Below are 10,055 nucleotides of genomic sequence, written 5' to 3' on the forward strand. Positions count from 1 at the left end.
TCTGGAGTGGCAGGCTCTGAGACCACAGCACAAGAGTGTTTGTCTTTGTGTAAGTTCCCCCATTTACCCCCTCCCTAGGGCATAAACCGTAATAAATTCATATAAAATATATTATCTGATTTGTCAGATCACGCAAGAGACCCCAAGAGAACTCTGGCTACACAAAGAAACTTGGTAGCAAGGTACAGGGTCCTTGCTGTCACTGCCCCTTGACGATGTGGTCTTGGGCCTTTGGAACTGTTTTTTGGAAGGAATTTGGAAGAGTTTGGAACTGCAGTCTAAAGAAGCCTTATAATGCCATTAAGTAGCATTTAGTGGACCATTCTGGTATAAATGTGGAAGACCAGAACACCAGGCAGTAAATGCAGGCAGTAAAGACTGTGCTCAGGTTTCAGAGGGAAATACTGTATGAAAATGAGCTAGGTACATTTATGTTGCATTCTGCAAATCATCTAGTTATATTCTGCTCATGCCCTAAAAATTTCAGTGAAAATAGAATTTTAAAATAATAGGATAATTTATTTGGTTGAAGAAATTTCAAAAATAGTATAGCAGTCTTGTAGCATGATTATTGCTCACTGCTGTTAGCTGGATTTATAAAGAGAGAACAGAAAGTAGATGAGTAACACATGAAAAGTATTCCGTCTTGCCAGGAGCATGAACCTGACTGAAGTTGTAGCCAACACTGGTGAGGATAAAGCTGTGGCTAAATTTATTACCATTAAACAGAAACTTCTCATAGCACTGAAACAGGAAAGGTGCCTTGGGGCCAACACCCCACCCATCAAGGTTTCCAGGGTATAAAACCACAAACTCATCTGAGAGTGCCTAAAAAGAAAATGCCTACAAATAGAGACCTCCTAGAGCACCCAGCTTGAGCAGAATTACCTAAGGAATTCTTTTCTTCCATTTAGACAACCAGACCCTCAAAGACAATGGCAGCCAAGATCCAAGAGGACCAGGCATCATTGTACATGCTGAGCTGGTACTGTAGACACACAGAATGCATGAGCTGTGGAGTTGTGGATGCTTACATCAAGGTTTTGGAAACCACTAAGGCCAGGCAATGTGCAGCAAGGTCAACTTTGAGTGAAATGCATTGGCCATGAAGCTACGAAAGTAAAGTCTAAGTTGTAATGGAGAACCCGGGATACTGGAACCCTAGGAACACGGGACACCCCCTTGAGAAAAGCTGCCAGCACTGAGTGGAGCAGGGCCCAGAGAGAAGCCAGGTGTGCCATAGGCAACAGGGCTGTATGGGCAGGAATGCTAAATTAGCCTTTTTGGAGCCCAGATGATGCTCCCAGGAGCTTCAGATGCTGAACATGTAGCTGTAAGGGTTGTTTATGCTCTACCAGGGTTTAATTGTATTTTGGTACACTCTTTGGTTACAACATCCTCACTCCTCCTCTTCCTTCCCTTTGAAATAGGAATGTTTCCTAGATGCCACTGTACGTTGGAAGTAATTTATTTTGCCTGCTTGTTTTATTTTACAGAGGCTTACAAATAAGAGATTCCTTGAGTCTCAGAAGAGACTTTTGAGTAGTGTTGGAACTCTAAGGCAATGGGGACTTTTAAACTGAATGCATTTTGTATTATGAGATGGCCATAGCCTATTGTGGCAAGGGCAAAATGTGGTTTAAATGTAAAATATTCCTCACAGGCTCATGTGTTTAAATACTTGGTCCTAGACAGTGGCACTGGTTTGGGATATTGTGAAATCTAGAGTTCTGACTTAGCTGGAGTTATAGGCCTCCAGGGAGTAGGCCTTATGGTTATTGCCTGGCCCTGGCTGTGGCCCAAGTTGTCTCTGCTGCTTCACTGCCAGTGGGCTATAACCAGCCACCTCGGGCTCCCAGTACCCCTGCCATAAGCTGCTCCTGCTATTGTGTCTTTCCCGCCATGACAGGCTATACCCCTCGAACCAAGAGCCAAAATGAATATTCCCTCCCTTGAGTAGCTTCTTTCGGGTATTTTATCACAGCAGTGGAGAAAAGTAACTGGCTCTGGTATTTTTATCACAACAATGGAAAGCTGACTAACATCACTCAGATGGACAAAACAGGCCTGGGGCTAGCAGAATAAATTAATGTCTGGAAAAAAATGTCTTAAGTAGAAGAATAAAAGCTGTTCTAGCAGACAGGGAACCCGCAGATCACTGTAGAGTTGAGTATCTGGGGAAGGGTGGAGTATATGCCTTCTATTGCCTCCCTCTTTTCTGAGAAAGACTCCACATGTTTATCGACTTTTATCGTATGTTCTTCACCTTGATTGTCTACTTGGGTGGATTAAGAGCGGTCTAGGAAATATGTAAAGCACACTTCTTGATTTGTCAAGGTGGAAAGGTCCACAATGTATGTGGGTGGCATCAGCCCACAGGCTGGGAATTGAGAAGAAAAAATTGCTTATTAGCACTGAATCATAGTCAGATAAACACTGATAAGCAGGAAAGATGAGCTTAAAAAAGAGTTTCTTATGCTTAGTGACTAGCAATTAAAATAATAAAGATCCGTGGCAAAATTGTGCACAGGTCAGAAAAAATGCAGCAAAAAAATGAGATTCTGTTTCCTGAATACCTACTTTTCTAAAGCTTCTGACATTCATTAGGAAAAATCAATGTTAGCCTTTCCAGCTTGGGCCAGCAGAACAGCTCAGGAAAAGAATGGTCGCAAGAAGAAGGGCTGTTCTGCCATCAACAATGAGGCCGTGACCCAGGAAGACACCATCAACATTCACAAGCGCATCCATGGACTGGGCTTCAGGAAACGTGCCCCTTGGGCATTCAAAGAAATTTGGAAATTCACCATGAAGGAGATGAGTACTCCAGGTGTGTGCATTGATACCAGGCTCAATAAAGCTGTCTGGGCCAAAGAAATAAGGAATGCTCCATATCGTATCTGTGTTCACGTGTCCTGAAAACATAATAAGGATGAGGTTCACCGAATGAGCTCTATGCTTTGGTGACCTATGTCCCCATTACCACATTCAAAAATCTACAGACAATGTGGATGAGAACTAACTGCTGAGACTCAACGTTATAAAACTGCAAGAAAGAAAGGAAAGGAAAATCAACCTTAAAGTATAGAGACAACTTGATTATGCTAGGATCGTTTTCTTTGATTTCTCCTGGACTCTATGGTGTGCCCAGGCAAAAGCCTCCCCTTCTTGTTGTGCAGACGCTGCACTCCCTGCCTTCCTTCTCTCCTTCTTTTGCCGCCTCTGCTTTCCGTGGCTTTAGAGAAGCTGTGGTCCTAGCCTTGTTGTCATAGTTTTCTTTCGGTTATCTCCCTCAGCATCTCAAACAATAGCACCATTTCAAGGTCATCTCCAGGCAAAGGACCCTAACTCTGTTACTTCAGCCCTAGGACCTCTTCATCCAGAGTTCCCTGACTATTTACTGTATATTTGTAACCATCACCAAGTCCAGTTCAACATTCCAACGTGACCACCCTCACCTGGTTACAGTCCCATTCTCACATCTCTATGGTCCAGTACCCTCATTCTCACCAAGGCTTAAAATTCCAAAGTCATCTTCATCGCCCCCTCAACTTCTGTGTTGTTTTTCCTTTCATTTAAAATTCTTGCCGCCATTTTTTTTCTTTTATAACACTACTTTTCTTTGTTTTCTGTTTTGTTTGAGACAGGGTCTCCCCGTAGCCATAGCTGGCCTGGATTTGCTATGGACACCAGGCTGGCCTCGAATTCACAGAGATCCGCCTGCCTCTGCCTCCTGAGTGCTAGGATTGAAGGTGTGCACCACCACATGCAGCCTGTAACAGTAAGTTTTCGTTCCTTCTGTCATGATCTTACTTGGACCATTCAGCCTCAAATTTCTAGGTTAATATCAGAGTCAAGTTATCTCATGGTCTTCTCTATTTGTGGTGGTTGTTGCCACACTAAATTTCCTCAGAACAAGGTGAGTATGTGGAGGGCTGGCTGATTGTGCTCTGTTCCTTGATCCGGTGATGTGCATTCATGATTTGTGCACAACTTGTTTGTTTTGACATGAAGTCTTGTTATGTAGTCTTCCCTTTCCAGTCACTGCATAGTCCAGGCTGCCTTGTAACTCATACCCAGGCCAACCTCAACTTACCCACTTGTTTAGGCCTCCTAAGTGCCAGGGTTTCAGGTATGTACCATCAAACCTATCTTATTTGGGAACACGTCTATTTTAAGTTTCATAAATTTTTTTTTCTTTAGCCGGGTGTGGTGGCACATGCCTTAAATCCCAGCACTCAGGAGGCAGAGGCAGGCAGATATCTATGAGTTCAAGACCAGCCTGGTTTACATAGTGAGTGCCAGGCCAGCTGGAACCACAAAGAGACCCTGTCTGAAAAAGACCAAAGGGGGAAATTTTTTTTCCTTTAAAAATGGGAAAATGGGCCAGGCGTGGTGGTGCAAGCCTTTAATCCCAGCACTCAGGAGGCAGAGGCAGGCGGATCTCTGTGAGTTCGAGGCCAGCCTGGTCTACATAACGAGTTCTAGGACAGCTGAGGCTACAGGGAGACCCTGTCTCAAAAAGACCAAAAAAATAAAAAAGGGAAAATGGGAGGCTTGACAGAAGGCTCAGCAGTTAAGAGCACTGGCTGTTCTTGTAGAAGACCCAAGTTTGAATCCCAGCACCCACAGCAGATAACAATCATCTGCAACTCCAGTTCCAGGGGATTCGATGCCTATTTCTGTCCTCCTTGGGCATTGCATGATGTGGGTATACTTGCAGACATACATGCAGACATCCATGGAGACATATATGCAGACATAACACTAATACACATAAAATAAAAATAAATTTTAAAAATTTTAATGTTAAGAAAAAAAGGAAAAATGGTCTTTAGGTAATGGAACCCTAAGCCCAACTGAGAACAGAGAAGTTAATTGAAATGTTATGGAACTAATGATCAGATTAATCCTCTTTCCTTTTATTTGACTCCCAGAATACAGCCAGGATTTTCCCTTCTGTTCAGGATGTTAGGAAACTCTTCTATGGGAGCTCTGACCTGCTGGGAGGAAAGACCTGATATTAACTCCCCAACATAAGGCCTCATCAGTCTTCTGCATGATGAAGGCTCCAGTAGACAAGCCTCACACATGCACAGAGCATTGCTTCATTTTTTAGAATACAAATCTTAAATAGGAACAAATAGCCAAAGCCTACCACGTATTTCAGGAAGCATTTAATATGAAGTAAACAAGACAAAGTTGAGAATTAGTAAAGCACTTGCCTGCATAAACATGAGGACCCAAGTTCAATCCCCAGAACCCATGTAAAAGCTAGACACAGTGCCAGATGCTCTTAGTACCAGCAATTAGAGAAGCAGAGACAGGAAGATTCTTGGGGCCTTGCTGGCCAGCCAATCTAGCTAAATGGGTGGGCCCCAGGCTCACTGAGAGATCCTGGCTCAGAAAACAAGGTGGAGGACTGGCAAGATGGCTACTTGAAAAACTTACTTTCTTCACAAGTCTGGTGATCTGAATTCCATTCATTGAATTTACAAAAGGGTGGAAGGAGAGAATAGTCTCCACAAAGTTGTCCTCTGACTTCACAAGCACACCATGGGGTATGTGCCCCACCCCATATACATATAAACAATAATAACAAGTAAATTAAAAAAATTAAAGATAGTGATTGAGGAAGACACCCGAATGGATTGTTGGCTTCCACACATACACATGTACGCATGTACAAAGAAATCATTCCTATGGGACATCAAACAAAAAAATGTAGGTAGTGAACAATGGAATGAAAAGGGAGCCTAGAGGTTGGGAGAAAGCATTTGCAAACTATGCCTCTGATAAGAATTGAGAATAAGGACTGGAGAGATGGCTCAGTGGTTAAGAGCACTGGATGCTCTTACAGAGGACCTGGGTTTGATTCCAGCACCCACATGGCAGTTAACAACCATCTGTAACTCCAGTTCCAGAGAATCTGATGCTTTCTTCTGACCTCCACTGGCATTTCATGACACCAGAGCACTTACATACAGGCAGAGTAAACACATATACACATAAAATAATAACTGAAGGAGAGTGCCCCTCAGACCCCCTCCCTGTCCTCTGAGAAAGAGCTGCTCTCCACCTGACACTGGAAACCCCCTCATTGTTCAAACCCTTTCCTGGTACACCTGTTTATGGTTTCTATGGAAATGGTCTGGAGCAGAAGAGGAAGAACGTTCTGCCCCAGGTAAGCTAGCCAATGGCTGTATAGGCTAAGGCTCTGGAAATCAGCCCTAGATTGTTCAAATTCTTTCCTGGTTCTTCTGTTTATGGTTTCTATAGAAATCCCCTGCTTTGTGGTTTTTGGTTTTTGTGACTTTTAAGCTTAAAAGCCCTGTGTTTTCACAGCTTGGGGTCGCAGTACAGCTCCCGAGACTGTTTGTGTCCCCAACTGGTTGACTCCAATAAAGCGCTTGTATTTTTACTGAGACTCAGTGTCCGAGTGGTCAATTCAGGGAATTCTTCAGACCCCCAAACATTTTGGGGGCTCGTCTGGGATTTCCTGAAGCCCCTCGGTCTGTTTTCTGTCTTTCTCTGTCCTCCGTCTGGCACCTGGAAACTTCAATTCTGATTCTTCCCATGGTAAGTCTGTTTTAGTTTCTGTTCTGACTGTCCAGACTTCTAGGGGCTCAAGGGGGAGAAACTGGATGCAGTACTGCTCCCCGAGCCAAAGGACGGGGGACTCCCTGAACTTCCATATGATTGGTTGACTGTCTGTGGCCTTTGGGCATTTGGCATTGACCCTAGTCGCTCCTGCAGCAACCATTGACTGCACAGCGATTCTCCGACACTCAGCGCTTTCGTTTTGTGTCATCCTGGTTTCAAGTCTGTTTCCAGTTTGTCTCATTCTCATTGGTCTGTTTTGGATTAATCCTCTTCTATTCTATTATGGGTCAGGCTCCTTCATCTGAAGATACTCCCCTTGACCTAACTCTTTTTCATTTTAAAGATTTTCAGAAGGCGGCTGCAATCTCTGGAGACACTGTCCATCCAGGGAAATTTCAGACCCTTTGTTCTCTTGAATGGCCATCCTTTGATGTAGGATGATCCTCTACTGGGTCCTTTGAGGTTAACAAGCTTTCTTCTCTTCAGGCCCTGCTCTTTGGACGCCCAGGATACCTTGATCAGGTTCCTTATGTCATGGCTTACTTTTACCTTTTGGACAAACCTCCCAAATGGTTGAGACCCTATTTACCACCTTCTCACCCCAAACCCTCCCTCTTACCTCTGGGTCCTCGACACACTCTTCCCTGGTCTCACCCACTTCCTGTCCTCCCCCCTTCAACTGAGGACTCTCTCTTGGATCCTCCTCCTTACTCACAGTCCCCAACCGCTCCTCCTCCTTCCTCAGCTTCTCCTACTTCCTCAATCATCCCTCCACTCCTCACCCCTCCCCACACATGATCAGGCCAGCCCTACAGGCCTGAGGCGACTCCTGCTGTTCTTCCCCTCTGTGCTATGGCCCTGCCGGACTCCTCTGGCCATAGTTTTCTTGTTTATACTCCCTTCTCAACTAGTGATCTCCATGAGTTCAAGGCCAGCCTGGTCTACATAGTGAGTTCCAGGACAGCTGGGGCTACAGGGAGACCCTGCTTCAAAAAGACAAAATAAATAAAAAAATAAATAAAAAATAAAAATAAAAGCCAAAATATTGACTGTACTTGTTTCTAGGAAATAGTTTTAATTTTTCCTTTTGCATCTTAAATTTCTTAAATGTGGCCATATGATTCACATCATTTTGAAGTTCATAGATTTACTTTTACATGGGTAGAAAATTAGGCACTAGGTTAATAACACTGCTTCTCAAACTTTCCAGCTGCTCTGAACGAGGGAGCTCTGTAATCAGAGGATGCCTATAAAGATGGTTGGAATGCAACTGGGTGCTATTAAACACTCCCACAGTACTGCACCTGCAGTTTTACAAGCTCAAGTTAAAAAAGCTGTATTATATAAATAAAAATATTGACTTTTAAATTTTAATAAGCGTTATGTAATAACTCCCTCTTTAATCTGTAATTACCACCTTTCATCTAAAGGGTGTTGTGATCCTGCATATTTTTAAGTTGGCTAAAATACTGAGCTATTTATACTGAGATGTCATTTCCACAATTCCAAGTTATCAAAAGACGCATTAAGCCTTAAAAGTCTTAGAAAATATTCAGGAATAATAATGACATCTTTCTGTTTTGGACTAAAAAGCAAAATGAAATATGCAAGTGAAAAATAAAACAATTGGATTATTAGAAGGACAATGATGGGGCTGGAGAGATGGCTCAGTGGTTAAGAACACTGGTTATTCTTGCAGAAGACCCGGGTTCAAATCCCAGCACCCACCTGGCAGCTAACAACTGTCCATAACTCCAGTTCCAGGGGATCCAACAGCCTCTTCTGTCCTCCGTGAGCATTGCACAACACAGGTGTGCTTACTTACATGCAGGCATAACACTCATACACATATAATAAAAAATAATAAATAAAATATTTTTTAAAAAGTTGGCAGTTCTGTAGAAAGTGATAGAGGAAGACATCTGACATCAAGTCCAGCCTTCATATATGCACTCACAGGCACATGCACCTGCACACATGTACACACACAAAATGAAAGAAAATTTCCTCTGTGCTATTGCCTTGACTAGTGAATACTGGAGTAAGGGAAAGCTGTTTCAGCTCTGTTAACATCATGACACACTGTTTTCCCACAAGTTCTGAACTATACATATTTAAGAAACTATCACTTAAAAATTCCCTCCCTGGGGCTGGAGAGTTGGCTCTGTGGTTAAGAGTACTGGTTGTTCTTGCAGAGGACACAAGTTCGAATCCCAGCACCCACATGGCAGCTAACAACTGTTAACTCCAGTTCCAGGGGATCCAACAGCCTTTTCTGTCCTATGTGGGCACTGAACGACACGGGTGCACTTACCTACAATGCAGGCAATATACTCATACACATAAAATAAAAATAATAAATAAGATATTTTTTTAAAAAAAAAGGACAATGACTATTCAACTCACTCTAGGAGGTTGTGTGGGAATATATATTGTTTCTATGTTAATATACAATATTTTTTTTAAAAATTCAGCACTTTGCAGAGGACCTTTATGCTTATATCTGCAAGAGATATGTTTGTCTAGTTTTAGAATCAGAACAAGGTTGGCCTTGAAAAACAAACTAGAAAGTGTTTCTCCCTGTTTCGTTTCTGAAAGAAATTTGTCATTTCTTCCTTAAATGGTTGGAAGAGTTCTCCAGCAAAATTATATGCCACCAAGGTTTTACCATTGGAAGATTATAAGCTCTGACTTCAGTTTAATAGATATGAGACCATTAAAAGGTTGTTTGTTTATTTATAAAGGTGCCACAGAAGTTTATCCTATAAAGAAATTTATTCACTTGATCTAATTCCTCAAAACGAAGAAATAAAGTTGCATGTAATATCTAGAATCAACCAATCAATCTCTCTCTGTGTTTCCCTCTCTCTTTTTGTTTGGTATTGGACATTGAGTCCAGAGCCTCACGTATGTTGGGCAAGCACTCTACCATGCCCAGCTCAACAATATTTAGAACTGCAATGACATAAATACCGTGTATTTCAACACTGTGTCATGGGCTGCTGGGCTCACTTAGTAATGCCTTTCTCCTTGTTTTGGGGGTGTGATGTTTCTTTTGATCTATTTTCAAGTTCACTGATTCATTCCTCTCATCTCCTTTCTGCTACTTAGCAAATCTACCAAATCTTTTATTTTGTTTAAACTTCTAAAATTCCCATTTATGGGCTAAGGATGCAGCTCACTTGGTAGAGTACTCGCCTAGCATGCAGGAAGCCCTGCAGCCCCACATGAAGTGGGTGTGCTGCCCCAATATGCAATCCAGGTTGGAGGTGGAGGCAGCAGGATCAGAAGTTCAAGGTTATCTTTAGCTACACAGCGAATTTAATGCCAGCTTAGGCTAGAGATCTTCTCTTTAAAAAAATAAATAGCCAGGCATGGTGGCACCCTGTAGTCTCAGCACTCTTGAAGCAGAGGCAGGAGGATCTCTGTGAGTTCAAGGCCAGCTGGGGCTACAG

General features: G+C 42.7%; 1 pseudogene; it reads left to right on the top strand.

Annotated features, from left to right (window-relative positions):
- The first annotated feature begins 2,616 nt into the window (after positions 1 to 2,616).
- On the top strand, positions 2,617 to 3,026 carry LOC115071126 (annotated as a pseudogene).
- The last annotated feature ends 7,029 nt before the right edge of the window (positions 3,027 to 10,055 follow it).

This window comes from Nannospalax galili, unplaced genomic scaffold, assembly GCF_000622305.1.
Source record: "Nannospalax galili isolate Female #2095 unplaced genomic scaffold, S.galili_v1.0 scaffold858, whole genome shotgun sequence".
Classification (NCBI taxonomy): Eukaryota; Metazoa; Chordata; class Mammalia; order Rodentia; family Spalacidae; genus Nannospalax; species Nannospalax galili.